Consider the following 6,327-nt stretch of genomic DNA (forward strand, 5'->3'; position numbering starts at 1 on the left):
CAGACAAATCTATATGTGTTTCGACATGAAACACCTCGTCTTCAGTCAGATTCTGATTCTGTTCCATCACATCCTTCCTGACTTCCTCTTCTTCATTTATGCTTTCGTCTGAGGTAATATCCTCAAATCGGTATACTTGAATAAGATCTTGATACTAAATTGCTTCTTCGATATCCGATGTTGGATCAAAGCGTTTAGTACCTCTTTTTTTTTCATTTTTTAGACAGTTGGTTGAGATATGACATCTTGCTCCACATGTAACTATCGTGAGAGAAGTTCTTGTTATACTTATATCTTTATTCAAGAGATCTGAAAACCCGTATTTAAAAAAACTAAATTAACTAGCTATCATTGAGATAATTTTCTTTGCGGGATATTATAATTTTAACATAAATATAAAACTTTAAGAAAAACATAAAAAATATATATTTTAAGAAAAGAAGCACTTAATCCCTAGGACATCTCCAACCCTTGCACCAAAATGGCGTTTCACGCGATTTTACGTTTCACGCCATTTTGGTGCAATGATTGTTCTCCCACGGAGCTGCACTATTTTTAAAATAGCGCAGCTCCATTTCCCCTCTGTGCCAAATTTGGCGCAGAGCTCTATTTTTTTAAATTTTTTTTGTTTTTTTTAATTATAAATATTAATATTAAAATTATAAATATTATTTATATAATAATAATATATTATTTTAATAATTAGATATTTCAATAATATATTTAAAATAATTAAATAAATCAAATAAAAAAATATTATAAGAATATACTTTTTAGTGTAAGATTTGAAGTAAATGGGTTGGAGACGTACGTTGCATTTGGTGCAGAAATCGCACTATTTTAGTGCAGAAATGATGTCAAAATAGATTTCTGGGTTGGAGATGCCTAAAGAAATTCCAATACGAACTATGATCATTCGTTGTTACTAATTATACCACGCAAATATCTCTTAAAGAGAAACTAATTAAATTAAATAAGGAAGAGAAAAGTTAACTACAATCACTGTCTTTTTACGTGATAATTAAAATATAATGTTACCATTTTAATAATGTATTTCTATAACTTTCAATTATCAAATCAAAATATGAAAAAAAAATAAATAAATAAAACTGATGTGAAACGATCTCACGACCTAGTTTTATGTTAAGTCACAAAAATTTAATTTCTCTCAATTATACATTATAATTATATCAATAATCTGTTTCGTTATCGTTCAAAACCTTGAATCAAGTTATTTTTTCTCTGAATTGGTTGATAATAAAAACCGATAAAAATTATTCTTCAAAAAAAAAACCTCTACGGCTTTTGAACAGTATCTATGCGGCTCTACATATATATGGTCCAATTGGATTTGTTACTCGACAAAATATTATAAATGCTTTCCAAAGTCAATGGACCTGCCTCCACCGCCATATTTAATACAATTAATTAATTACTATGTTACATCTACTAAATTTGCTCAAATATAGGACAACTTGTGTATCAGTACTCAAAATTTTTCAACTTTGGTTTCAATATCTTTTTTTCAAATTTTTCCAAAAATACCCCTCAACCTCTTTTTAATTCAAATTGATTTTTCTTTTTAAAATTAAAGGCTCATCATACTTCCGTATAATAAATTAAATCTTTTATATTTTTGACCAGAATGCCACCGGGTTATATCCACCATATTTTACGAACTGCTCCTCACAGTCCAACCACACGATCGCAACCGATGGTTACAGACGCAGATTCCTTCAGCAGCACTTAGCATAACCTTAATTCGTTTCCTACCTTAAGGTGTACAATAAAAGATAAAATTTTGAAAATAATACATGAGAGGGGCTGAGAGCAAAGATCTCTTTATTCAAACACAAACATTTATTGTTATATTGAAATCTCCTGTAGAGGAGGAGAATTTGTTTAAGTAGCTGAACTTGAAAAATACATGAACTAGAAAAAAATATTACAATTGGTTTTGAAAGAAATGAGGAAAATGTTCGATGATCTCCATTTCCTTCTTCCTGCCTTATTTATAGAAGGCTTCTTCGGATTTGAAACTCGGACTTCAAATCTTGATAAACCTTTACAGCTTACAAATGGACCATGTAGTGGTTGAGTGGTCCCTATGATATGTCTAGGTTATTAATCTAGACATCAACTTTTCCCATTCTCTTATTTCTCCGCACTGCCAGTAAGAATGCGTTAAAACAAGATCAGCTGTGATTTCATCTCCTTTTTCTGGAGATTCTGAGCTATTGCTCTGAGAGCTTTTAGCTCCTTCCTTTCATATTTGATTTTCCTTTTTAACACCTTCAGATATGTAAAATACATTTTTTTTTAGGTTTCTTCCTTGTGTGTTTTACTGGTTCCATTCTGTTCTATTATATAGATAAAATTTTCGGGACCAGTTGTTTTGCTTTTATTCATTGGATTCTTTTAAGATATAGTATCCAATGTCCTTTTGTCTTTTACCACCCATTATTAGTGGTTCTTGTGTCTTTTTCCACCGATTATTGGTGGTCTTTTTTATCTTGCTCACATGGTAGTGATCCTCTTGTTAATGGGTTTGGTCACATGTCCCTTTTAACTTTGTCGAGGAATCTTTGGCTTTCGATGCCCTCGAGGAAAACGTGAATGTGGTCTATCCCCACTTGTGCTTGTGTCGGTAAAGTGTTTCCGATCAGATCTTGGTTTGAATCATTTATCGAATTCAGGTTCCTTCTGGTTTTGGCTTTCAAGGCAGATGTTTTCTGACCATCTTCCTATGTGTGCCATGTTACAAAATTTTCGGCGAGTTTCTTTACTTGCCAACAGCTTGCCAACAGAAGATTTCTTTTCTTTTCGAATAGGTCTTCTGCAAAGCTTGTAGTTTTCCTGTCATAGTGTTTAACAGGAATGATCCATTTAAAGAATTTTGGTAAAACTTAAATGGAAACTTGACTTTGTCCATCTCCGTGAGACAGACCCAGATACCTCATGCTCTCCTGGTAGATATGTCATCTTCATTGAATGAAGAGACTAAGGGGATTTCATTTGTAGGAGGATCCTTTATAAATTTTTGAGAAATCATGTCTGGCCTCCTTAGCTTGATGAAATGAAAGGCTTCGTGTGAGCCTTTCCCTGCTGGTTCTGGTGCTGAACTGAAAAAATACAGCTCCAAAATATCTCCTCTGGACAAATGATCATTGTTTGTCCACGTTTCATGTACCGCTTCCTGTATCCATTTTGGTAATGCTGATATCTCCGGGAAGCTGGGCGAAGTAGTATAAACTGAGGCAAGAGCCCCAAATTCATACCAGACTTTGACCTCCTTTGGATATGAATTTTGTTTCATCCACACCCTAGGATATTTTCCTGCAACATCAACTCGAACCATGGCTGGGTTGATGCCAATTCTTGTATTTAATTTCTCTCAATTCTGTTGGTAAACCTGAAATGGAGAAATTGCAGTTGCATTAGTATCAACCTTAGTTTTGTCTTTGTCAGCACGATGCCTAAGGTTGATCTCTCCCTCTTCCATCCCCGAGGTGAAAGGTTGACTTGAGGACTCGAGATAGGGATCTGGAGTCTCAATTTTTGTTTCAGCCGACTCATCTGGAGATGATCCCGACTTAACACTTGTGCTAGGGGTACTTGAATCCCCTGCTCCAGGTATAGAGTCTTGTACTCGAAACCTCTCCATTTGGGAAACAAATGGTTTCTCAATGCCTTGGAGGATAGGCATTTGCATTACAGACCATAACTGAGTATATGCCTGTAAACATACTGTTATTCGATCAGAGACAATTCTCTTATCAGCTTTTTGAAGCCTTCCCGCAACTTCTGCGTTTACGGCCAACTTGTTGAACTCGATTTGAAGTATTTCAAGGTGTTCCCTCAAATGCCTCTGCATCTTGATAATAGCATCTATGTCAATGCTAACCATCTCTTGTTAAAAAATCTGCAAGAATATTTTCATGAGATTTATTTATCACAATACAAAAAATATAATTCTGACATAGTGCCTACCATCTTAATAATCTGGCTTTCTCATATTTAGATTCAATTCTATTCCTTAAGAAAGCTTTCACCTGCGTATTATCAACTTTTAAAGTAAATTTCTTTGCAAGTAAAAAAATGGCCATTTTTCAAAAGCCCTTTTTACCGCATAAAATTCTTTTTCGTTGATGTGCCATCTTATGGCTTCCGTATCTGAGAATAAACCACTACAATACCTGCATGGTTGTTCTCCATCTGGTGGGAGCTTTGTTAATACTGCGGCCCACCAATGATCACTGGCATCGGTATATAATACCAGATCATCATCATCTTGAGGAATAGCCATTTTCGGAAGATTCTTACAAATCCCCTTTAATTGAACTAATCCCTTTGTGTGTTCGTCTGTCCATATAAATCTAGCATCTTTTTTCAATAATGGACTGAACACATTTCTGTGTTTTGCTAGGTTTTTAATAAACATCCCAGCAAAATTAACAACTCCTAAAAAACTTTGAAGTTGTTTCTTGTCTTTGAGACTTTCTGGAAAATTCTGCACTTTTTCCACTATGTGTTCTTGTAGAATGATTCCTGACTCATCGATTTCAATTCTGAGGAATTCAATCTTTCTTGTTGCAATGACTGCTTTCTTTTTAGATAAAACAAGTCCTTCTTTTTTACAAACATTGGAGAAAATCTCCAAATGCTTAACATGTTCTTTCATATCTTTAGATGCTATTAAAACATCGTCAATATAAACAAACATAAATTTAAAATAATCTTTAAAAAGATTATCCATTTTTCTTTTAAATATCTGAGTTGAATTAGCCAATCACATTGGTAATACCTCCCAAATATAATGTCCTTGTGGTGTAGAGAAAGCTGTGAATTTCTTGCTTTCTTCTTGCATCCTAATCTGGTAAAATCCAGACTTACAGTCGAACTTAGAGAATATCTTGGCGTTGTGTATGCAACTTATTAGATGTTCTCTACTAGGTATAAAATACCCATCAAATTCCAGAATCTTATTAATTAATAACTAATCTGGGTTTTCCTCGTTTTATCTCACCATGATTTCTTACCAGAAAACCTGGACTGCTATATGGTGACATTCCTGCTTTGATTAAACCAAGGTCCAAATGTTTCTTGATTATAATCTGCATATCCCTTTGATCAATGATATTCATTGGGATAGGCTTACAACGGACAAATTCATACTCTTTGCCTTCTTTAATTTTAAGGCAAGCTTTGAGTTGATTTCTGTCCCACCATGCCAAAAGATCTTCATTGTAGTTTTCTTCGATCCTTTTCTTGACATCTTCTAAAGATATCTTAGATTCAAACTGTACTTCATTCTGATGTAGAGTTATCTTCAGGTATTCCATATCTTCTGGTTGGAGCATTTTATCTGCTCTCAACTGGAGCATTCTTTCTCCGAACCTTCTGGAATCTTTCATTTTTGGGTTCAGAAGCTGTCCCGAATCACCACGCTTGCTGCGAAATTGGATTGGCAATTTTCTATAAAATGCCTCTCTTAGTCTCTGGACTATAATTTTGTGGTTACAAGGAGTTGTAAACACTAATCTTCTAGTCTCATTTTCTTGAGTATAGGATTTGAACATTTATAGGAAATTGTTTCCTAGTAAAATGTCAGATTCTGTATCATGAAAATAAATTGGTGGTGTCTTTACCTTATACCAAGGTGTTTGCCCAGCACCTCCAATCATGATTTCAGTCCTCTTAATCCCTTTACATAAGATTAAGATTCTTCTGGAAAAATCTCTTCCAGCAATCTTGGGTAGTTCTTCTTCCAAATAAAAAAGAAAAACTCCTCGTTTTGCTGTACAAATTCCAGCCCCTGAATCAATATAAGCTGCAAAATATTCTACCTTATATTGTTCATATAATATTCCTACCGGAATGTATATGGAGAATAGACTTGTGGTCATTGGATTTTCCACATCTTGTCTTCTGCCATAAACTCCATTCCATACTCTAGACGTTTCCACGGTTTATGTTCCTCGAGAAACTCTAGTCCAAGAATCAGTTGATCTGATTCTTTTCCTGGATTCTTGTGATATGATCATCCAATTCTCCAACTTGGATCATTCCTTGGTAACTTCTTATCATAGGTTGTTCTAAATAGTAGATGGTTTTACAAGGAAATTGATTCCTTTGTTTCGTAATATCAAATACTATTTCTACTTCCTTCCACCCTTCTGGGCATCTAAGTTTTCCTATTGTTGAAAAACTTTTTAGCTCCTGTTGGGTTTCTTGGACAGGGGTTTTTCCCCATCTGTAACTTGTACTCATATCTCCTTGAAAAGATAGTCTTCTGGATTCCAATTTAAGACTTTGATTCCTTTGTAA

Source organism: Primulina huaijiensis, chromosome 1, assembly GCF_012295235.1.
Source record: "Primulina huaijiensis isolate GDHJ02 chromosome 1, ASM1229523v2, whole genome shotgun sequence".
Lineage (NCBI taxonomy): Eukaryota > Viridiplantae > Streptophyta > Magnoliopsida > Lamiales > Gesneriaceae > Primulina > Primulina huaijiensis.